At 38.7% G+C, this 24,761-nt stretch overlaps 1 protein-coding gene and 1 pseudogene across 12 annotated transcripts in view; one reads left to right on the top strand and one right to left on the bottom strand.

Annotated features, from left to right (window-relative positions):
* The window catches only part of EIF4G3 (eukaryotic translation initiation factor 4 gamma 3), a 351,740-nt gene that overhangs the window by 313,456 nt on the left and 13,523 nt on the right, over positions 1-24,761 (bottom strand). The window lies entirely within an intron of this gene.
* LOC101391158 (dihydrofolate reductase pseudogene) lies at positions 1,207-1,806 on the top strand (annotated as a pseudogene).

Below are 24,761 nucleotides of genomic sequence, written 5' to 3'. Positions count from 1 at the left end.
GAAAATAGAAAACATGAAAAAATTATTTGGCTAATAAGAAAGGAAAAAAAGACTAAGTTAGGGCCGACCCCGTGGCTTAGTGGTTAAGTGCGCACGCTCCGCTACTGGCGGCCCGGGTTCGGGTCCTGGGCACGCACCGACGCACCACTTCTCCGGCCATGCTGAGGCCGCGTCCTGCATACAGCAACTAGAAGGCTGTGCAACTATGACATACAACTATCTACTGGGACTTTGGGTGGAAAAAATAAATTAAAAAAAAAAAAAGACTAAGTTAGCTATATAATTCAATATTTTAAATATATTATTTCCTTGGCCAAATAGGAAAATTGTGGTTTAAAAAAAAATCCTGGGGCTGGCCCTGTGGTGTAGTGGTTAAGTGCGTGCACTCCGCCACTGGCAGCCCAGGTTCAGATCCCATGTGCACCCCGACGCACCACTTGTCAGGCCATGCTGTGGCGGCGTCCCATATAAAGTGGAGGAAGATGGGCATGGATGTTAGCTCAGGGCCAGTCTTCCTCACACAAAAAAAAAAAAGAAGAAGAAAAGCTACAAAAAAAAATCCTGGTTCCCTTTTATAACTAATGCCATTCTATTTATTTCTCCCACTTTGTTATAAAAAGGATTTAAAGTGGCTAATTAGAACACATCTAATAAAGCAAAATAATATAAAGTAAAAGGAAAGAAAGAAGAAAGAAAAACAAAATCTAAATGGAACCAGGAACCAAAGCATTTAAAACCGACAATAGCTAACATTTAACGTTCATAACTTTTGGTCTACTTTTGACATACTTCTCTTCATATCTTTTGATCTACTTCTATAATTTATCCCCAGAAATACCTATTCAAGTACAAAAAGTATTTGTATAAAGAATGTTTAGGGCCGGCCCCGTGGCTTAGCGGTTAAGTGCGCGCGCTCCGCTGCTGGCGGCCCGGGTTCGGATCCCGGGCGTGCACCGACGCACCGCTTCTCCGGCCATGCTGAGGCCGCGTCCCACATGCGGCAACTAGAAGGTTGTGCAGCTATGACATACAACTATCTGCTGGGGCTTTGAGGGGAAAAAATAAATAAATAAAATCTTTAAAAAAAAAAAAAAAGAATGTTTAGTGCAGCATGGTTCATAAGAGACGATGGAAATAACCAAATAGATCAAAAGGAATCGATTAAAAATAAGTTAAAAAGTGTTTCAAGTGAGCTTGGAAGTGTTTGCTGCCGCTGTCATGGCTCGTCCACTACATCACCGTGTCCCAGAACATGGGCATCGGAAAGAACAGGGACCTGCCCTGGCCCCCACTCCAGAATGAATTAAGTATTTCCAAAGGATGACCACAACCTCTTCAGTAGAAGGTAAACAGAATCTGGTGATTATGGGTAGGAAGACCTAGTTCTCCATTCCTGAGAAGAATCAACCTTTAAAGGACAGAATTAATAAAGTTCTCAGCAGAGAACTTAAGGAACCCCACAAAAAGCTCATTTTCTTGCAAGTTTGGATGATACCCTAACACTAACTAAGCAACCAGAATTAACAAATAAAGTAGACATAGTTTGGATAGTGGGAGGCAGTTCTGTTTACAAGGAAGCCATGAACAAGCCAGGCCATCTTAAGACTATTTGTGACAAGCATCATACAGGAATTTAAAAGTGACACATTTTTTCCAGAAATTGATTTGGAGAAAAATAAACTTCTCCCAGAATACCCAGGTGTTCTTTCTGATGTCCAGGAGGAGAAAGGCATTAAGTACAAATTTGAAGTAATATTTGACAAGAATGATTAATGTGAAGGTGTTTTCTGATTATTTCAAGTTGTTCCCCCATCCCTCCAAAAAATTATATATTTTAACATTAGAAAAAAAGACTTTTGTTGACCTTAGATCTATGGAGAATTATTTCTTTTTTCTTTTTTTTTTTTTATTTATTTATTCCCCCAAAGCCCCAGTAGATAATTGTATGTCATAGCTGCACATCCTTCTAGTTGCTGTATGTGGGACGCGGCCCCAGCATGGCGGGAGAAGCGGTGTGTCGGTGCGCACCCGGGACCCGAACCCGGGCCGCCAACAGCGGAGCGCACGCACTTAACCACTAAGCCACGGGGCCAGCTCTGGATAATTATTTCTATGTAATGTGTTTTTATTCTCCATTAATCTTAACTACACCATATCAGATACCATTAGTGAAACATTTCTTGCTATACTGTCTGAATGCCCTTCAAGGGCCAGGATTAGGTCCCTAGCACCTGCCTAAGGTAGTATATCTAGCAAGACAGCCCAAAGCAGGAGAGTCTCCCGGCAAACTGGGGCCTGTAGAGATAGGAGCCAGACAGATGAGTCCAAAGGTCAGAAATAGGTTAGAAACAGAAGAGCTAGAACTCAGATATTAAGAAAGAAAATTAGATCAAAAATTAAAAGAAAATTAGATCAAAATAGGAACTGCAAATTACTCTACGCATATCACACTTCTGAAAAAAATTCTGTTCACTCAGACAGGGAATCGGTCAGTTGAGAACTCCAGTATATTCCGTAGGGATAGTAAAGAGGCAGGTAGGAGACCACCTTTTTGATGATTTAGAGAAGGTCTAAGACCTTTAAAAACTCTGTTTCCGATCTTCAGTGAGATTCCACAGTATTACAATGACAGAACAAGAATAAGCTGCTCTTGACTAAAAAGAGTAATCTAATAACAAGTATATGGGTACAATTAAAAATTCAAAGAGGTAATGAATTGAGAATGGATACTGCCAGAAACCAAAATTAGTAAGCTAGAAACTAAACTTCACAAAATTAAAAAAATGAAAACACTTTATCCATCATGTTAGCAAAGATTTAGATTATTAGCTATCCAAAGAAAGCATTTTCTGCACTGTAAATTAGTACAACTTTTTAGAGTGTAAGTTAGCAATATCAATTAAAATTCAAAATATTCTGGGTTTGGACTCAGAACTTCGACTTCTAGAAATTAATTCTGAACAAAGAGATTGACTCAAGAATATTTGTTGGACCATTTTTTTAAAACTTGGAAACAGCCCAAATGTCAATCAATAAAGAAATAACTAACCAATGTCTATAAAATTTAATGTTTTGCAGCAGTTAAAAAGAATGAAGTACTGACAAAAAGATACCTTAAATTGCCAAGTGATAGAAGCAGATTGTGTACAATACTCAAAATTTTTACTAAATATTAATATGTATAAGAAAAAATAAGTTAAGGAATATTCATACTAAGGAATTCTAGTCATTTCAAAAAATTTGGATAAATATGTATTAATGACACAGAAAACTGTTCCAGTATATTAAGGAAAAAAAACACTATAAAACAGCATATATGCTGTGATCCAACTTAGTTAAAACAGGCATAGAAAATAATCTAGAGAAAGACATCAAATGGTTAATCTAGAGAAAGACATCAAATGGTTAACTGAGGAAGAATGAAACTACACAGAATTGCACTTACTAATGTATTTCTATAATGTACAATAAGATACATCTACTGCTTTCTTAGCACAGAATAAATAAAACTCATTATACCAAACATTTACTAAACATACAAAATATTTTTAAGACAGCCACTAAACAATAAAATGAAACAATTTCTTGTTTTGAGAGATGGTTCTGATATTCCAAATAGAGCTCCAAATATCTATGAGAAATCTTTTAGAGATAACATCCCTCCCCACAATAATTACAGTATTTGCTTCAATCATTTTTATAGATGAAATAGAACAGGACACTCAAGAAATAAAAGCACTTTGGTATAGTGGGTTACATGGTATACTTGATAGACGAGTTTAAAAATGAAATTGAGATTCATTTGGGCCTGATTAGTATAAAGCAAAATATCTTGTCTCAGGCCATGAATTTTGATGAAATACAATAGGTTACAGTAAACAAACCATGAGAAGACAAAAAGTGGGTCCCAGCTTTTCAAAATGTCCACCAACGGGCATTTATATCAGATCAGGCTTCTTTCTCACAATCTTTTTATTTCCTGAGCCTTGAAATATAGGTTCTCAAACTGCAAATCTTGGGTACAGGTATAAACACAGCAGAACACTAAAAGAGCTTAAACAAGTACCAATAAGCATTGTAACCTGTTAAATATTTTAAGTCTTTAGAAAATAATTTTTGTTTTCTACTGGCTACACTAACAATAGCATTATTTTGAGTACCAACTATGTGCCAGATAGTATACTTGGTATGTTGTAGAGAGTATCTCATTTAATCTGCAGAACAACTTGTGAGGTATCACCAGTCTCCTCTTAGAGACAAGGAAAGAGGGGGGCTCAAAAACGTTAGATTAAGAGAACTGTCAAAGATCACATGATTATAAGTGATGGAACCAGAATCTAGGTTTGTTCAACTCTAAAGCTTTGCTCTTTCTTCTAAGTATTCCTGACCAATATCTCTTAAAGTATCCAATAAGTATTTTATGCCTGGTATTTTATCAAATTTAATTCATTTGAAACAAAATTATAAATATATATTATGATGTCACTTGAGGGAAACATAATTCAAGTTTGAATGGGAAGGTCTTACTAAAACTGTTCAATTATCTAATACTCAATACAATAGCTAGAGCCAGGCCCGTGGCTTAGCGGTTAGGTGCGCGTGCTCTGCTGGGGGCGGCCCGGGTTCGGATCCCGGGCACGCACCGGCGCACCGCTTCTCTGGCCACGCTGAGGCCGCGTCCCACATACAGCGGCTGGAGGGATGTGCAGATATGACATACAACTATCTACTGGGGCTTTGGGGGAAAAATAAATAAATAAAATTATATATATAAAAAAAATACAATAGCTAAAATTTGATTACATACAGGTCTCCCTATCAAAACCTAACCAATGTCAAAAGATTCTGAAAGGTTAAAAATTACAAGATATGAAAGGCAAACATAAGGTTTTAACAGTAGGTAATTTTATCTTTAAAATAATACCTTAAAATGATCTATTAGATGAGGACGATAGTTGTCATCCAATGACTTGAATATGAGGAAAATTAAAAGTCACAAGGAGTTTTTCATTTCAACAAGAAAGTCTAGAAACCACTACGACTACCAATGCAATAATGGTAATGCAAAAATAAACCTCAATTCTTCAAAAGCTGGTAAATTCCACAGAGAGATGGCTATTTTTAGAAATTTTAGGATTTCCACTTTATAATATCTAATTGTGAGGAGAAGACCTGGGTCCAAAATCATAAATGAAATATATTTGGAAAATACCGTGCATGAGAAATTCCACAAAACATAGATCATATGCAAATACACAAAAAGCTGACCATATTGCAAACTTGTTAACATGATTTATCTTCACAGAAATGATTTCTACTTCTATTAGCAATACTTTCCTTTAAAAAATTATTCCAAGATGCAGCCTCTATGGAAAATGGTATGGAGATTCCTCAAAGAATTAAAAATAGAGATGCCCTATGATCCAGCCATCCCACTACTGGGAATCTATCCAACGAACCTGAAATCAACAATCCAAAGAGGCTTATGCACCCCTATGTTCATTGCAGCATTATTCACCATAGCCAAGAAGTGGAAGCAACCTAAGTGTCCCTCGACTGACGATTGGATTAGGAAAATGTGGTATATATATACAATGGAATACTACTCAGCCATAAAAAAAAGACAAAATCATCCCATTTGTAACAACATGGATGGGCCTGGAGCATATTATGTTAAGTGAAATAAGCCAGAAAGAGAAAGACAAACACTGTATGATCTCACTCATATGTGGAATATAAACCAACACATGGACAGAGAAAACTGGACTGTGGTTACCAGGGGCAGTGGGGGTGGGAGGTGGGCACAAGGGGTGAAGGGAGTCATATATATGGTGATGGACAAACAAAAATGTACAACCCAAAAATTGCACAGTGTTAGAAACCATTGAAACATCAATAAAAAAAAAAATTATTCCAAGAGAAAATAAAGACACAAATACCTGTCCTTGGTGTCAGGCCCCACCCACAAAACCCGAAGACAACATTTAATTCTGGAGAGGCCTATTACATAACTGTAGGGAATCCATCTGCCAACTAAGTCTACTGATCCACCTTACCAGTCATTCATAAATATGAACGGAAACTACCAATCACCAGACGCTAAGAAAGTAGAGAACCAAGATAAAAAACAGAACCAACCCTGGAGGAGAGAGATGGTGCAGGAACAAAAAAAGATTTTTAAAAATTTCTAATTAGTACCTACGGAAGGATCCAAGACACTACTTTAGTCATAAAATAAGATACAACTCAGGCCGGCCCCGTGGCTTAGCGGTTAAGTGCGCGCACTCTGCTACTGGTGGCCTGAGTTCGGATGCCGGGCACACACCGACGCACCGCTTCTCCGGCCATGCTGAAGCCGCGTCCCACATACAGCAACTAGAAGGATATGCAACTATGACATACAACTATCTACAGGGGCTTTGGGGGGAAAAAAAAAGGAGGAGGATTGGCAATAGATGTTAGCTCAGAGCCAGTCTTCCTCAGCAAAAACAGGAGGATTAGCACGGATGCTAGCTCAGGGCTGATCTTCCTCACAAAAAAAAAAAAAAGAGAGATACAACTGCTCCCACTCTCCCCAAAAAAAAACAAAAAGGAGGGGAAACAGAAGATCTTGGATATTTAAAAATTGCCAAATTTTTATTTTTTTATTTATGTACCCTTCAATTCAGCAATTCTATAGGACTCTATCCTATTAAAATACTCACACATAGGTACAAGGATATGCACTACACATTTTAATACCAAAAAAAAAAAAAAACTTAGAAACTACACAAATATCCATCGATAGCAAAAGAGTTAAATAAATGATGCTGCAACTAGACTACAGAATAGTCTGCATGTATCGACATGGCAAAGATTTATATGATACATGAAAAAGCAGTCACTAAGCATGTGCAGTATAACCCCACTTACATTCTTTTTAAAAGAATATATATAATATAATAACAATAATAGTAGTAGGATTACTATATAACACTTATAAAGTGCCAGGTGCTATTTTAAGCACTTTATATGTATTGACTCATTTAATCCTCACAACAACCTGAGGCACCAGAGTCTGTAATTACCTTTCTACATATGAGGACACTGGGGCACGAAAAGGTTAAACTGCTTTCCCAAGGTACACAGGCACTAAACCATAAGAGCTAGGATTATGATCTATGGAACTCTAAATCTCCCAAGATCACACTTCATATTTCCAGCAGTTACAATACAAACTACAGAGTCCAGCTCCCAAGTCCATCCTCTGAAAACCTCCACCTCTCCCCCTCCCTCCTTCCCTCTTCCTCTTTCTTTCTCTCTCTCAATCTGTAAATGCACACAAAAAGGTCTGTAAGAATAGACATACTAAACTGTCAACTGTGATAACTTCTAATGACGAGAGTGGAAGTGAAGAGGGTTTTTCATATTTTTAAATATATAATAGGGGGCCGGCCCTGTGGCTTGGTGGTTAAGTGCGCGCGCTGCGATGCTGGTGGCCCGGGTTCGGATCCCGGGTGCGCATCAAGGCACCACTTCTCCGTTCATCCTGAGGCCAAGTCCCACGTACAGCAACTAGAAGGATGTGCAGCTACGACACACAACTATCCACTGGGGCTTTGGGGGGAAAAATAAAAAAATAAAATCTTTAAAAAAAAAATATATATATATATATATATATAATAGAGGTATAAATTTATACAGATGGTATAAAATTATGAATTTGTATTCTTTATAACACACATGCATTATTTTGCTAGGTTCTGAACCTCAACTACGATGTCAATAAATACATGAGCCTAGGAAATGAACAAATAATTTTCAAATTAGGAAATAAAAAACAGTAAACAGGGCCGGCCCCGTGGCTTGGTGGTTAAGTGCGCGCGCTCCGATGCTGGTGGCCCGGGTTCGGATCCCGGGCGCGCACCGAGGCACCACTTCTCCGTCCATCCTGAGGCCGAGTCCCACATACAGCAACTAGAAGGATGTGCAGCTATGACATACAACTATCTACTGGGGCTTTGGGGGGGAAAAATAAATAAATAAAATCTTAAAAAAAAATATATATATATATGTTTTAAAAAAAACAGTAAACATGGGGGAAAAAACTAAATCTTATAAGTAATAAAAGTAATGCAAATTAAAATTGTATATGATTTTCACCTATCAAATTAACAAAATTGAAAAACTAGAATATTTAATGCTGGTAAAAATATAGCAATATGCATCAATTATCCTAATGTTCCAGTAATTTTTCCTTTATTAAAGAAACATCTGAAATATTAAAAAACATGATACAGGCCAGCTCCGTGGCTTAGCAGTTAAGTGCGAGTGCTCCGCTGCTGGCAGCCCGGGTTCGGATCCCAGGTACACACCGATGCACCACTTCTCGGGCCATGCTGAGGCCGCGTCCCACATACAGCAACTAGAAGGATGTGCAGCTATGACATACAACTATCTACTGGGGCTTTAGGGGGAAAAAATAAATAAATAAAATTATTAAAAAAATAAAAAACATGATACAGATCTTAGTCTCAGCATTTCTTTGAATAGCAAAATTAACTCAATAATCCAGTAAAAAAGGCTGTGTATTAAGTATATTGTGGTATAGCCAAATACAGAAATATTATAAAACCATTAAAGAAGCCCTCAAAATGTTTACTGAAATGGGAATATATCAATATGTTAAAATAGAAAAATAATATAAAGTTATTTACAGTATGATGTGCAGCTATGCAAATATGAGTACATGTACATAAACACGTATATGTCAACACATGTATACATAAATATGTATATATGTAAACAAAAATGCCTTCAAGGAAATATATCAAAATGCTAACAACAGTTATCAATGGGTGGTGGAATTATAAGTGATTTTTTTTCTTTTTTCCTGTGTTTTTTACAATGGTCACAAATGGCTTTTCTGGGGAAGGGAGTCTTTTTTTTTTTTTTAAGCAGAAAAGCCTTTTCTCTTCATCACATTAAAAGAGAAATGAATGTACATAAACACGTAAATGAATATACTGTCCATCCAGATATAACATATCTTACTGGTTGCTAAGCAGCATATCCTACTGTTCCTACATCATGACCATCACTAGCCACAGGCAGGACAGAAATTCAAACACAAACAAGACCCCCTCCAAATGGCAGTGCATTCACTATAGGGAGTGGCCTGAGCAGCAACTTCAACTCGCTAGTCAAACTACTCCCCATCTCTCACCTTAATGTATTAGGTTTACATTTGGTGTGGCACAGTACTCCTCACACAAACTATACACAGGGGCAGACGTTTTTAATCCTCCACTATACGCCACCCATTCCATCCCTGAGGGAAATGCTACCCCTTCAGTAAATTCACCCACCAAGCCAGAAAAACCACTGTCGTTCTGGACACTTCTGTTATCAAATGATACAGACAGATAAGCCTTACTACTTTCTGAAAACTGAGCAGGGGCCAATCCTGCTCAGCGAATGACAGCATATGCTAAAATTTCCTACGCCTGCACAGAATGGTTGGTTTCCCTGCTAAGGCTATAAATCTCAACACACAGTGGCATTCCTTCTCAACAGCAGAATCTGCATTATAGTAACTCTTAAACAAGAAAAGCTCAGTTCTGTGCCAACAACCTTTAAAGAGAATCCTAACCCAGGGCATGCTCCTCAGGCTTCTCCTCCTACTTCGTCACAGGAAGCGACGGCAATCAAGTCCTATACTATGCCCGCCCATGCTGCAGCAGCAGCCATTTTTGGCTCAGCCCTGCTGCAGCCCCAGATGAAAGCCAGGACAGCAAGGACAAGATGGCACAGGACTTTAAAAAGGAAACTCTGTAATAAATAACAGGCATCATAAAAAATGCTGCATTAATAGGCCACACCGTTAAATTAGGCTTCTTTAAATTATGCCTATTTTAAAGTACTTTAAACCATTTCTCTTGGTGTCATGAGAACAAATCTGGGGAGATCTGCACTAGTATTGATTTTATGGTAAAACAAAGATTAATTTAATCAGAATGCTTGGGGAACACAATTCATAGTCAGCTAAGTTTTTACTTAACTAATAGTTAAAGCCAAAAAACGCCCTTTATCTCCCTTGATTCCCTGCTGAAAATCTACAAACATATTTTAAATCCTCTTCATTCTCTTAAAATAATTTTTGTCTTTGCTGATGAGGAACTTGCAGGGAGTCACATTTTCGCTTAGTTTCATTTTACAAAATAGAAACAGCTTTATTTTCTGAGTATAAAAGTGATACATGGTTAATGTAAACAAAAAATCACTTAGCATAGAAAGAAAATGAAAATCACCCAATCTCACCAGCAACCAGAGATAACCCTATGAACACTGTTGTATAACCAACTTTTTCTATATATTCTTAAAAATAAAATTTGATCATACCTGCTATTTTTAAGTGGCTTCCACAGAATAAATGTGGACTTTTTTATGTCAATAAATGTTTAACAACATTTTTAAAGGTTATATAGTACTTCAATGCATATACAGGCCATAATTTGCCCAAAACCCTATTACTAGGCCTTTAGCATGTTTCAAAGGGTTTGCTACTATAAATGATGACATGACAACAATCAGAATTTTATTTGAACAACTTTCAAAGTACAATTCTGTAAAAGCAGATGGTATTTAAAAAAAAAGGGCAGGGGACCGGCCCAGTGGCGCAAGCGGTTAAGCGTGCGCGCTCCGCTGCAGCGGCCCGGGGTTCGCCAGTTCAGATCCCAGGCACGCACCGACACGCCGCTTGTCAAGCCATGCTGTGGAGGCGTCCCATATAAAGTAGAGGAAGATGGGCAAGGATGTTAGCCCAGGGCCAGTCTTCCTCAGGAAAAAGAAGAGGATCGGCAGATGTTAGCTCAGGGCCGATCTTCCTCACAAAAAAAAGGGGGGGGGGACAGATTTCAAAGTAACCCTTGTATATATGTTGAAACAATCCCTTAGAATATTAACAAAACAATATAACAACAGTCCAGTTTCTGTTACTTCACCTAGAGGCACAAGAAGTAACATCCTAGGTCAAACTGTCTCATCCATCCCACTTGGGAAGAGATTCATTTCAGTCTCTGTCTCACCCAAGATACTCGTTTAGTAAAACAGACTTAAGTTGAAACAAAGGAATACAGCAGCAGAGCCTGGGGAACAATTTCAAGCAATTCCATGAGGTAAAGTGGATCCGGGACTCTTAACAGGACATTTTTGAAGTCCATCTTCAGATTGGAAGATAGGGAGATTAAAAGGTTTGGAAGAGGTTCTCAACATGCCCAGATCTGTTAACTGACAGGGAACCAAGCCCTTAGAAAGAGTAGCCATAGTCAAAAGTACACCTACACATTCCATCACAGAAACTCCTTTGGATTAACAAATTTATTTGAAAAGACCAGCTATTTCTGGTTCTGAATCCCTTAGACGGAATTAGTGAAACCTGCTAACAGTAGTAAAAGGAACTTGGACAATAAAATGCCCCCTTTTCAGGGCCTTCAACATGGAGCTTCTTTAAGAAAATGAAATTCATTTCCCTCCAACCCAAAGACTAGTTCCTAATGCAACCTCAGTTACCCTTCCAGCCTCCACAAAGTCACAGCTGAGCCAGTATCTACCATCATACACTTGAAAACTTCCCAAAAGATTTTTCTTATGTGATCAGTAGTAATATTAACTGTGATTTTATAATACTGGATAATGAAATATATCAACATTTGAATAACTGCGTAAATTAGTGAACCACTATTTTCCAAATGACCGATGCATGATGTTATAGAATCATGGTAAAATGGTAAAAGATCTATTCAAGGTGCAACACATGGAGAGTGAGTGAAATGGGTCAAAAGGTACAAACTTCCAGTTATAAAATAAATTAAGTTATGAAATGTAATTTACAGCATGGTGACTACAATTAAAAACACTGTATTGCTGGAGGTTCTGGCCAGAGCAATTAGGCAAGAAAAAGGAATAAAAGGAATCCAAACAGGCAACGAAGAAGAAGAAGTGGTGGAACTCTCACTGTTTGCAGACAACACAATTTTATATATAGAAAACCCTAAAGAATCCATCAGAAAACTATCAGAAATAACCACTACGGCAAAGTTGCAGGGTACAAAATCAACTTAGAAAAATCAGTTGCATTTCTATACACTAATAACAAACTAACAGAAAGAGAACTCAAGAATACAATCCCATTTACAATTGCAACAAAAAGAATAAAATATCTAGGAATAAATTTAACCTAGGAGGTGGAAATATACAATGAAAACTATAAGACAGGGGGTCGGCCCCGTGGTGTGGTGTAGCGGTTAGGTGCTAGAGCTCTGCTGCTGGCGGCCCGGGTTCGGGTCCCGGGTGTGAACCAACATATCGCTTGTCAGGCCATTCTGTGGCGGCGTCCCACATAAAGTGGAGGAAGATGGGCGTGGATGTTAGCTCAGGGCCAGTCTTCCTCAGCAAAAAGAGGAGCATTGGCATGAATGTTAGCTCACGGCTGACCTTCCTCACCAAAAAAAAAAAAAAAAAAAAACTATAAGACATTATTGAAAGAAATCGATGATGACATAAAGAAATGGAAAGATATCCCATGCACATGGATTGGAAGAATAAACACAGTTAAAATGTCCATACTACCTAAAGCAATCTACAGATTCAATGCAATCCCAATCAGAATCCCAACGACATTCTTCATGGAAATAGAACAAAGAATCCTAAAATTCACATGGGGCAACAAAAGACCCCGAATACCTAAGAACAAAGCTGGAGGAATCACAATCCCTGACTTCAAAATATACTACAAAGCTATAGTAAACAAAACAGCATGGTACTGGTACAAAAACAGACATACAGACCAATGGAACAGAACTGAAAAGCCCAGAAATAAAACCACATATCTATGGACAGCTAATCTTCAACAAAGGAGCTAAGAACACGAAATGGAGTAAGGCAAGTCTCTTCAATAAATGGTGCAGGGAAAACTGGACAGCCACATGCAAAAGAATGAAAGTAGACCACTATCTTTTGCCATACACAAAAATTAACTCAAAATGGATCAAAGACTTGAAAGTAAGACCTGAAACTAGAAAACTCCTAGAAGAAAATACAGGCAGAACACTCTTTGACATCGGTCTTACAGGGATTTTTCAAATTCCATGTCTACTTGGATAAGGGAAACAAAAGAAAAAATAAAGGGGGTGGCCCGGTGGCACAAGCGGTTAAGCGCGCACGCTCCCCTTTGGTGGCCCGGGGTTCGCAGGTTCGGATCCTGGGTGTGCACCGATGCACCACTTGTCAAGCCATGCTGTGGCGGCGTCCCATATAAAGTAGAAGAAGATGGGCAGGGATGCTAGCTCAGGGCCAATCTTCCTCAGCAAAAAAAAAGAGGAGGACTGGCATCGGATATTAGCTCAGGGCTGATCTTCCTCACAAAAAGAAAAAAGAAACAAATGAGATTTCATCAGACGAGCTTCTGCAAGGCAAAGGAAACCAGGATCAAAATGAAAAGACAACCCACCAGCTGGGAGAAGATATTTGCAAATCATATATCCGACAAGGGGTTAATCTCCATAATATATAAAGAACTCACTCAACTGAACAACAAAAAACCAAATAACCCGATCAAAAAATGGGCAGAGGATATGAACAGACACTTCTCCAAGGAAGATATACAGATGGCCAATAGGCATATATGAAAAGATGTTCAATATCACTAATCATCAGGGAAATGCAAATCAAAACTACACTAAGATATCATCTTACACTCGTGAGAATGGCTATAATAACCAAGAGAAAAAACAACAAATGTTGGAGAGGATGTGGAGAAAAGGGAACCCTCATTCACTCCTGGTGGGAATGCAAACTGGTGCAGCCTCTATGGAAAACAGTACGGAGATTCCTCAAAAAATTAAAAATAGAAATACCTCATGAGCCAGCTATCCCACTGCTGGGTATTTATCCAAAGAACTTGAAATGAACAATCCAAAGAGGCTTATGCACGCCTATGTTCATTGCAGCATTATTCACTATAGCCAAGAAGTGGAAGCAACCCAAGTGTCCATTGACAGATGATTGGATAAAGAAGATGTGGTAGATATATACAATGGAAGACTACTCAGCCATAAAAAAAGACAAAATCGTCCCATATGCAAAGACATGGATGGACCTGGAAAGTATTATGTTAAGTGAAGTAAGCCAGACAGAGAAAGACAAACACTGTATGATTTCACTCATATGTGGCATATAAAATAAAACCCGAGCAGAGACAACAGTTTGGTGGTTACCATGAGGAAGGGAGTTGCGGGGTGGGCACAAAGAGTGAAGGGGCGCATTTACATGGTGACTGACAAATAATAATGTACAACTGGAATCTCAGAATGTTATAAACTATTGTGACATCAATAAAAAATTTTTTTTAAATCAACAATGTATTGCATATTTTCAAGTTGCTAAAAGAGTAGATCTTAAAAGTTCTCCTCACAAGAAAAAAAATTTTGTAACTATGTATGGTGAAGACTTAACTAGACTTATTGTGGTGATCATTTCACAATATATATAAATATTGAATCATTATCTTATAACCTGAAACTAATCTGTTATAAGTCAATTATACCTCAATTTAAAAAAAGTGCAATACAGACCAATAGATTTAAGTGCATGAAAAGTTCATGGACACGGTTTCAGGTTCCAAATTGAAACTAACCTTTAAGAAACTACCACATGTCAAGTTTTGGTGTAGTAATAAAGAATATCCACAATTATCTGAGAAAGACATTAAAATACTCCTCCCTTTCCCTACCACGTATCTGAGTGAAACCAGATTTTCTTCAAACACAACAATGTACAGCAGAATGAATGCAGAAGCAGATATAAGAATCTAGTTATCTTCTACTAAGCTACACATTAAAAAGATTTGCAAAAATATAAAATAATGCCACTCTTCTCACTAATTTTTTGTTTTGGAAAATAGTTATTGTCATTTTCAAACTATGTCAACATATAATGGGTCTTACTGTTATTTTTTAATTAAGTAAATATTTTTAAATTTTTTGCTTTGATATCTAACACTGTAAATATCAACAGATATAGCCCACATAACAAAAGCTCTCTGAGGTCCTCGATAATTTTTAAAAGTATAAAGGAATCTTGACATTAAAAACAATCTGAGAACCCCTGTTTTAAGTTAATGGTTTTCACTGTGTTGTCTGTGGAACGTGTGTATCAGTTTCCTGGAGTGTAGTTTCCTATCTATGGAATTAAAATGTATCAGGCATTTTCACTTCTGCAAGTGACTTTTTTGCATCAACAATCTAAACCACTGCTCGAAGAGCTCACATAAATTTATCTAAGCCTCCTTCACAATGTCAGTCTCAGGTGAATCAGATTATACACTTATTAATTAATAAGTTGACTCCTAAATGTTCTCCACTCCTTTCCCATATCTGTTTTCTAATTAGATAGGAAAAATTTCAGGGACAATGCCACTCTTTCTTTTTATTGCTTTCCACAGTCCTCCTGTAGCATATAGCAGGTATTAAATGTGTGCTGCCCCCGTACCAGTCACTTATAGGCACATTCAGAATATTGTGTTATTGGGGCCGGCCCCATGGCTTAGCGGTTAAGTGCGCGCGCTCCACTGCTGGCGGCCCAGGTTCGGATCCCAGGCGCGCACCGACGCACCGCTTCTCCGGCCATGCTGAGGCCTCGTTCCACATACAGCAACTAGAAGGATGTACAGCTATGACATACAACTATCTACTGGGGCTTTGGGGGGAAAAAAGATAAATAAATAAAATTATAAAAAAAAAAGAATATTGTGTTATTTTTGAAGGAAAGCTACAAAGTACATCTCAAGGATTTCTAGACAGAAAAAAGTCCTCGTTCATTCAGAAGATTATAATGGCACTCTGAATAGCAGTATCACTAATTCTTATAACTTGCAACTATGGCATCTGCCACAGTGACATTTCTTTTTGATAGTTGAGGCCATCTGAGAAGGGGCTGAGTTAAAGGATTTCCATGATCCATTCCAACCCTCACAGTCTAAGACTGGTTCTTTTTATTCTCAATCCAGGCATTAAATAATGCTGGGTACTATGGTTGTTTAGGGGCTGGAGAGCTTTAGTCAGCAGGTGAAGCCATTTGTGAGAAGCAGTTTCATTACACTTCGAACAACAGAGAAGTCAGCAAAAGACAGCTGCCGTTGTTTACACTGCTGAACATGCTGTCGGATTTCACAGGCCTATAAAACCACCTATGGTCAGCAAGCCCCATTTTTCTTAGTTAAGGGTTAAGAAGCACCAGATTTAGCTACCAGCTCCTAAAGCACAGTGAAAAATCTCTTTTCTCAAAGCAGAACTAATATAAGTGCCTAAAAGAACACTTAAAAACCATTCTTGCAACTAGGAATGTGCCTCTGATTGCAATAACCCAGGTCTCTTCACAGACTACGAATGTTATACATGCTCAGACACAGGAAAAAGTGCTTCCAATAAGAAAAACAAAGGCATTCAAAAAAAATCACACAACGCTGTTAACTATTCAAAGCACAAAGAAAGGAACTGAAAACAGGCGGAGAAAATATGAATTGCTAATCTTTTTTGAGAGAACCAGAGAGGCCAAGCAACCTGAAACTCAATGTAATTACCTTCTCTTGTTCTGGTTTTGAGTATTTTCAACTCAGTTTCACTTCTCAGAACCAAAAGTGTTTCATCTTCAAGAACCCTTCTGGGGGCCGGCCGAGTGCATAGCGGTTAAGTTTGCGGGCTTCGCTTCAGTGGCCCAGGGTTTGCAGGTTCAGATTCCACACGCAGACATACACACCCCTCATCAAACCATGCTGTGGCAGCCGTCCCATATACAAAGTAGAGGAAGACTGGCACAGATGTTAGCTCAGCGTCAATCTTCCTCAAGCAAAAAGAGGAAGATTGGCAACAGGTGTTAGCTCAGGGCCAATCTTCCTCACCAAAAACAAGTGAAAAAGAAAAAAAGAATCCTTCTGTCATAAGAAGGATCCCCTCCAAATATATTTTTCAAAGCTGTGATTTCCAATGAACGACTGAACTGAAAAACACCCCTAATTGCTTTCTATTTCATATCCAATGGCTCATCTAGGCATAATACCTAAATAATCTTCCTTTTCATGTTGAAGGCAGTCAAATTAACCTAATACTTCAAATTCCTAGCTGAACTTACAAGGAGATATATGTATCTCTATATCTATATATCCCCTTAGCCCTAAGACAAAAGATGCCTCAACTTTTAGCAGGCAGGTACTTTCACTATTAAGTGTGCCATTATTTGTGGACCAAGACACTATGCCTTATACACTTAAAAAACTTATAAACTATCTACTATGAATCTGCTACTAACCATGCACTAACTGTTAACAAAGGTTGAAACTTCAGAACTATATCTGTTTTTTAAAATATATCAAGTCCAAGTGATCCTTAAATGCAGGTTGGGTAACAACCATGGAAATTTACCTAGCTCCAAGTTTTCCTGAACAAAAATATCCATGCATGTTTCATAAATTTGGAAAACTGCAGATAAAAAAGTAAACAAACTAAAAGTCATCCTTAAGAAAAGTATATACAACCTATTTTAAAAATCCCAAGTAAAAATTATAACTCAGACATCAATCTTGGATTTGAATTATTTACTACAAATATATAACCCAATCCTCCCTCCTACAATCTTCCAGAAGAGTCCTGTCAAAACAGGAATTGGCCATACCATTCCCCAGCCAACAGCTCTGAGGGCTCCCCACTGTCTTCTGCGTGAAATCCAAGCTCCTTAGCACGGCTTATAAGAACATTCCTGGGGCCAGCCCCGTGGCATAGCGGTTAAGTACCCATACTCCGCTGCTGGCGGTCCAGGTTCAGATCCTGGGCGCGCACCAATGCACTGCTTGTCAGGCCATGCTGTGGCGGTGTCCCATATAAAGTAGAGGAAGATAGGCACGGATGTTAGCCCATGGCCAGTCTTCCTCAGCAAAAAGAGGAGGGTTGGCATGGATGTTAGCTCAGAGCTGATCTTCCTCACACACACAAAAAAACAAGACCCTTCCTGTGGCCTCTGATTATCTGTCCACTTCTCCCCTCCAAAGTGTTGCTCTAGTAATGATGAACAAGTCATTTTTCACTGTCCTGAGTCTCTGTATGTGCTGACTCCTCGTTATAATACTCGTTATCCTACCGCTATCTTTCATATGGCTCATTTATCCTTCTAGATTCAGTTTAGAGCTGTCCCCTTCTCTAGGAATCCTCTCCCACCCACTCCCCTAGGTTAAGTGACCCTCCTCAGAGATCCCACAGGCCCTGTGCTTATTGATTTCTGTTTACTTAACCCTCTTACATATCTGTCTCCTGCACTAGGACTATAGGCTTCTCGAGGGCAAAGACTTGTCTTATTTCTAATTCCTCAGTGCTTAGCCCAGGACACATTGTCAGTGCTCAATAAACATCTACTGAATGATTAAGCTAGAATACATAAACAAGAAAACAGATTTCTCTTTGGAATCTATGGAGAAAGTATCCCAATTCTGCTTTTTTCTACATTCCATATGAAACAGCTTGCCAAATCACCAGTTCCCAGTTGGTACAAATTTCGGACTAACAAAGCAGTTCCCAACTTGTGAGCCAGACTCCTTAGGTCATCAAATTCATCATCCACAGGCTGTTTTCACTATTTCAAAAAGCTTAAGAAATTATACATCAATCCACAATAATGAGGCAAAGACTGGCTAACTAAAACATCAGTTCCTTTTCTTCTGCTTAAAATTTATCAATTAAGAGTGGAAACACTTGGGCCGGCCCTGTGGCTTGATGGTTAAGTGCGCGCACTGCAATGCTGGTGGCCCGGGGTTCGGATCCCGGGTGCGCATTGAGGCACCACTTCTCCGTCCATCCTGAGGCCGAGTCCCACATACAGCAACTAGAAGGATGTGCAGCTATGACATACAACTATCTACTGGGGCTTTGGGGGGAAAAAATAAAAAATAAATAAAATCTTTAAAAAAAAAAAAAGAGTGGAAACATTGAGTTTATTATGCTATGCTTAATTCCTAATTAGCATATAAAGAGCTTTTATTTAAAATGTGGATTCAAATTAATGATTTCATAACTGTTGCCGAGAACCCCAGCAGTAGCCTATGAGTAGCCAATGTAGATGATTTAAATAAAGTTTTTTATTATAAAATATGTGAGTATTATAGAAAATAAGCAGAAGTATATAGATTTAAATATAACTACCCAAACCAAAGCCTGTCAAGGACTAACTTGAGGCTTGCAAAGAAACAGAGTGAGGAATTTCTCCCCCCAATCCCCAATCTTCCTTAAATGTAGTGATAATTACTTAAGCAGAGTTTGAAGTTTAAATCAAAAGGTACTTGTCAAGTATTAAATGTCACTTTCCCCAACTAAACTAAAGCTCAGCGGGAACCTAATCTGGGAAGCCTAACAAGACTGTGCTTTCTTGGTTTTCTTTCCTCTTTCCTCTCAGCAGCTTCTTCCTCTTTTCTGTAATTTCATCATCTTCCTCAAATCATCAGACTCCGGACTACTAGGAACTTCTGCTTTTCTCTTCACTCTCTCCGTTATACCTACATTTTCATAGATTTGTTTTTCCAGGCCTTTCTGCTCATCTGACTTCCATCTCCCTATTTCCACACATGTCTAGTTTTCTCCATTTGTTAAATGAATAGACGTTCCATTCATTTCAAATCCAACATGTCCTAAACTGAATTTATCTGTCCACTATCTCAAAACACGATATAAAATTAAATCCTACATCTTTCTTACTCTATCAATGACAGCACCATTGTCCAAACTCAAAGCCTTTTAACTCTTCTTTTTCTTTCATCATGGATATTCAAATCTCTATCTTTCTTCCCTTGATAGCTTTCATGTTATGCTCATTCTTCTCTTTTCATTTCCCCCTAGACCGGATGTGCACCAGTAAAACCTCGGAAAACCTTCAGTGGGCCTGGGATACAGTCTCCATGCCTCCTGTTTATCTCAATCCATCCAGCACAATCTTCATCTTCCTCTATGACCAAACATGTTAGTAGGTCTTACATCTTCAAACCTCCACTTGTTACAAGATAAAAATACAGATTATTTAGCTAGATATCCAAAAGTTCCCAAAACTGTCACATGCACTACATTCACTGTTTTCCGTTACAGCCAAGCAGGTCTCCTGACTACCCCAAACACATCATGTGCCATCTCCTAACTGCTGTAAATGTATTTTCCCTCAACTGTAAATAACCTTCCCCTTACTACCCAAATCCTACTTCCATTCCTGCAGTCCTCACTGATCTTTCAGGCCTCTGATCTCCTACCTCCATTTAGAGAGCAACTTAAGGGCCGGCCCCGTGGCTTAGCGGTTAAGTGCGCGTGCTCTGCTGCTGGCGGCCCGGGTTCGGATCCCGGGCGCGCACCAATGCACCGCTTCTCCGGCCATGCTGAGGCCGTGTCCCACATACAGCAACTAGAGGGATGTGCAGCTATGACATGCAACTATCTACTGGGGCTTTGGGGGAAAAATAAATAAATAAATAAAATTATAGAGAGCAACTTAAAGTCTATAACTGTTTGCTAGAGCAACTAAGAGGCAGGGACCACATTTCAGTTTTCTTTTGTTATCTCCTTCAACAGCTAGCACATACTGTTACTTAATAAACGCTCCTTTGGTCATTTAATAAATAATTATTGTGTGTCTACTAAGCACCAGGCACTGTTAGCTTAATCTGTGGTATCAAAACAATGACCACTATTTCCTCTCCCTTTTCTACTTCTCTTACTCTTTCTCTCAAGATTCCATCAGTTCTCTCCTTCTCCTTTCAGCATCCTAACCTTAACATTACCAGTTGTCTTTTCCATTCAATTGAATCTTCAGTTGAATAGCAGCTAAGCTACTTTCATAAATATGATTCTGGAATACAACAGGAAAATGACTTTTCTCTCCAAATATTCTGAGAAACATTAGAAAGAGTGACCAGCAGTATGTTCCTCAAGGCTATTTGGCCAACTGGAGCTTCCTCACGAACCTTACAGTTTACCCTTAAGGATAAGGTTGTCCTTATCATTGACACTAATTTTCACACATGGTACTGCTATGAACAGACTAAAAGCCTTCAATTTCACTAAAAAGTCTATGTAGGTAGACCTACTTTTTGTACCTCTGTGTTTTATAAATACATGGTTAATAGAAGAAAGGGGTTGTTATTTTAAAAGTACATATGAACTGCAACTTATGATGACCAAACCTCTATTTCAATTTAGCTCCTTCAAATAAAACAATTCACCTGACCCGGCATTCAAGATTTAACACCAACAGGGGCCGGCCCGGTGGCGTAGTGGTTAAGTGTGTGCACCCCGCTGTGGCGGCGCGGGATTCGGATCCTGGGCACACACCGATGCACTGCTTGTCAAGCCATACTGTGGTGACATCCCATATAAAGTGGAGGAAGATGGGGACGGATGTTAGCCCAGGGCCAGTCTTCCTCAGCAAAAAGAGGAGGATTGGCAACAGATGTTAGCTCAGGGCTGATCTTCCTCACCAAAAAAAAATATTTTTTTTTTGTTCCACAGGGGTAATCAGAGTATATGTTTGAGCCTTAAATCTCATCAAAAGAATTCTCTCTTAGGTAAACTCAAAGAATATGAAACACCTCCATCTTCTGACTAAACCCAATTGTGAGACAGGAAGTAAAGACATTGGACCTGCAGGTCCCAATACAACTTAAACAAAAAAGGCTCTTCAAGTCTCGGGCGCAAAAAAACAAAACAAAAACCTCTACACATTTCCTTCTTTTATCTACCCTGCTAACATAAGAAGAGATCCTTTCTAAATCTAACCAAGGATTAATATGAATTAAAAACATGATTCTTGGGGAACTCAGATCCTCATTAAGCTCAAAAATAAAAAATTAAGTAATTACACATGATATGCTGTGATAACCTGAAACCATACTGGAAACTAGTAAAAATAATGAAAATGAAAAATTAGAACCAAAAAACTTTTTTAATTTTCAAGTTGTTTTCACCAGGAACTTTGATAAACAGTAACAAATTCTTCTCATACTGTGTTTACAATGTCAAATAAGTCGAGTGCATTTCCCTGGACAGAAACCACTAATGCTATCACCTTATAAACTACATCATAAAGTTTAGAAAGCATTTTCTCTTTCATTATCTCAATCATTATCATAACCCTTTCAAAAAAGGGGAGGTACTATTCTCCCCATTTTACAGACGAGAAAACTAGAACTCAAAGAGGTTATGGGATTTGCCCAAGATCACATAGCTACCTCCATGTAAGAAAGGCGATATAAGTAAATGTACAAGAATCTACTCATTTGCACAAAAGAAATACAAGGATGAACAGAAATTAAAGGGATTGGTTACCTACAGGTATAGGTGGGAAAGAAAGGGTAAACAGGAACTGAGTAGGTAGGATAGCAACACTTCTCTGAGTAAATTTTTTCTGTATAACTCGGACTCTTAGAACCATAGATATGTTTTACATATCTATAAAATAAGTAATTAAAACCAAGAGTAGAGGAATAGGGTTAGCAATTCTCAAACTATTTTATGTGTATACTATAATTAAATAAGTAAATAGATTGTAGCTAACGAGAGCCAGGTTTCTCACTGTCGGAGAAAGTTAACAAATAAGAAAAAGGGGAAAGTTAAAACAAACTGGGTGGCACTTCAGTGGAACTGGAGCTATCAGTACAAACTTATGGTTTTTAATGCATATACAGATAAACACAGAAATACAGATATGTGTATACAAGTGCTGGTTAGTATACATACATATATTTCCTAGCTCTGTCTACTGAAAGGGCCTAGAAACAATGACATTCTAGTAACAGTGAGCACACCTAGGCCCAGATCTCGGTCACTAACACCCTTCTCCAATAAAATGAATCAGGATTTCTTGGAGAAGTGGTTGATCTCGGGGGAATGGGGAAGGGAAAATACAAGATGAGCCTGGAACATCTTGTGGTGCCAGAAAGTAAAGAAATGCTTAAAAAAAAAAAAAAAGATGGTGGCTTGTTGAGAGAGCACAGGAGCCCACATAAAGGAACTACTAATGGCCAAAGGTGGAACAATTTGAACAATGAAACAACAATAGTACTGGATTTTAACTCATAGAATAAAGTACTGATCCATGAGTCCATGATGATACAAATAATAGAATAAATTAATAAATGGAAAAGAAAGAGCTCTTCCTCCCAGCAGAATTATCATTAATAAATATGGAAGGAAAGAGAGAAATAGGAAGTCCCAATTAGGCAACCACAAACTTAATAAATGTTGCATTATAAGATCTACCAGTTGCTAAAATTAGTGGGCCAAAGTTTGACGGGAAACATTTGCAGAGTCTCCCACAAGATACTTATGAACCCAAACAGAAAGACAGTAACTCTACAGTAAAAAGACCTGTAGACACAAATTTAACCAAGCAATCAAGGTAATCATCACCATTTTGACATCATGAACTTCTTGATATGATGCACTAAGAAGGAATGCATTTTCAAAATTCACAACCTCACTCTGATCATGAGAAAAATTTCAAATAAACCCAAACTGAGAAATATTCTATAAAATGATCGTTAATTTTCAAAGGCATCAAAGTCACGAAAGATAAGGAAAGACTGAGGAATGATTAGAGACTAAAGAGAAATAATAACTAAATGCCATGTGGGATCCTGGAACAGAAAAAGGACAATGGAAAAATTGGTAAAAATTCTAATAAGGTCTGTAGTTTAGTTGATAATATTGTAGCAATGTTAACTTCTTGTTCATGATAATTGTACTATGGTTATGGAAGATGTTAACTTTAGGGGAAGAAGTTGAGGGATGTAAGGGAACTCCTCCTACTATTTTGGCAAGTTTTCTGTAAGTCTAAAATTAGTTCAGATAAAGTTTTTTTTTTTTTTTTTTAATTGATCCCCAGAGGTTTTTTTTGTTTTGTTTTGTTTTGTTTTTTTTTAAAGATTTTATTTATTTATTTTTCCCCCCAAAGCCCCAGTAGATAGTTGTGTGTCACAGCTGCACATCCTTCTAGTTGCTGTATGTGGGACGCGGCCTCAGCATGGCCAGAGAAGCAGCACGTCAGTGCGAGCCCGGGATCCGAACCCGGGTCGCCAGCAGTGGAGCGTGCTCACTTAACCACCAAGCCACGGGGCCGGCCCGATCCCCAGAGGTTTTAATTTTATTTATTTACTTTTTCCCCCAAAGCCCCAGTAGATAGTTGTATGTCATAGCTGCACATCCTTCTAGTTGCTGTATGTGGGACACAGCCTCAGTGTGGCCGGAGAAGCGGTACGTCGGTGCGCGCCCGGGATCCGAACCCGGGGCCGCCAGCAGCAGAGCGCGCGCACTTAACCGCTAAGCCACGGGGCCGGCCCAAGTTGGGTTTTTTTGAGGAAGACTGGCCCTGAGCTAACATCTGTTGCCAACCTTCCTCTTTCTTTTTCTTCTTTCTCCCCAAAGCCCCAGTACATAGTTGTAGATCCTAGTTGTAGGTCCTTCTAGTTCTTCTATGTGGGATGCCACCACAGCATGGCTTGATGACCAATGAGTAAGTCCGTGCCCAGGGTCCACACCAGCAAACCACGGGCTGCCAAAGCAGAATTCGAGAACTTAACTGCTACGCCACCGGGCCAGCCCCAAAGTTGTTTTCTTTTAAGAGGGCTGACAGGGGCCGGCCCTGTGGCTTGGTGGTTAAGTGCGCGCGCTGCAATGCTGGCGGTCCGGGTTCGGATCCCGGGTGCG

This window comes from Ceratotherium simum, chromosome 22 (genome assembly GCF_057802395.1).
Source record: "Ceratotherium simum simum isolate JZ-2026a chromosome 22, ASM5780239v1, whole genome shotgun sequence".
NCBI classification, from domain to species: Eukaryota; Metazoa; Chordata; class Mammalia; order Perissodactyla; family Rhinocerotidae; genus Ceratotherium; species Ceratotherium simum.
The sequence above is the reverse complement of the archived record's forward strand: the minus strand, read 5'-3'. Positions and strand labels throughout refer to the sequence as shown.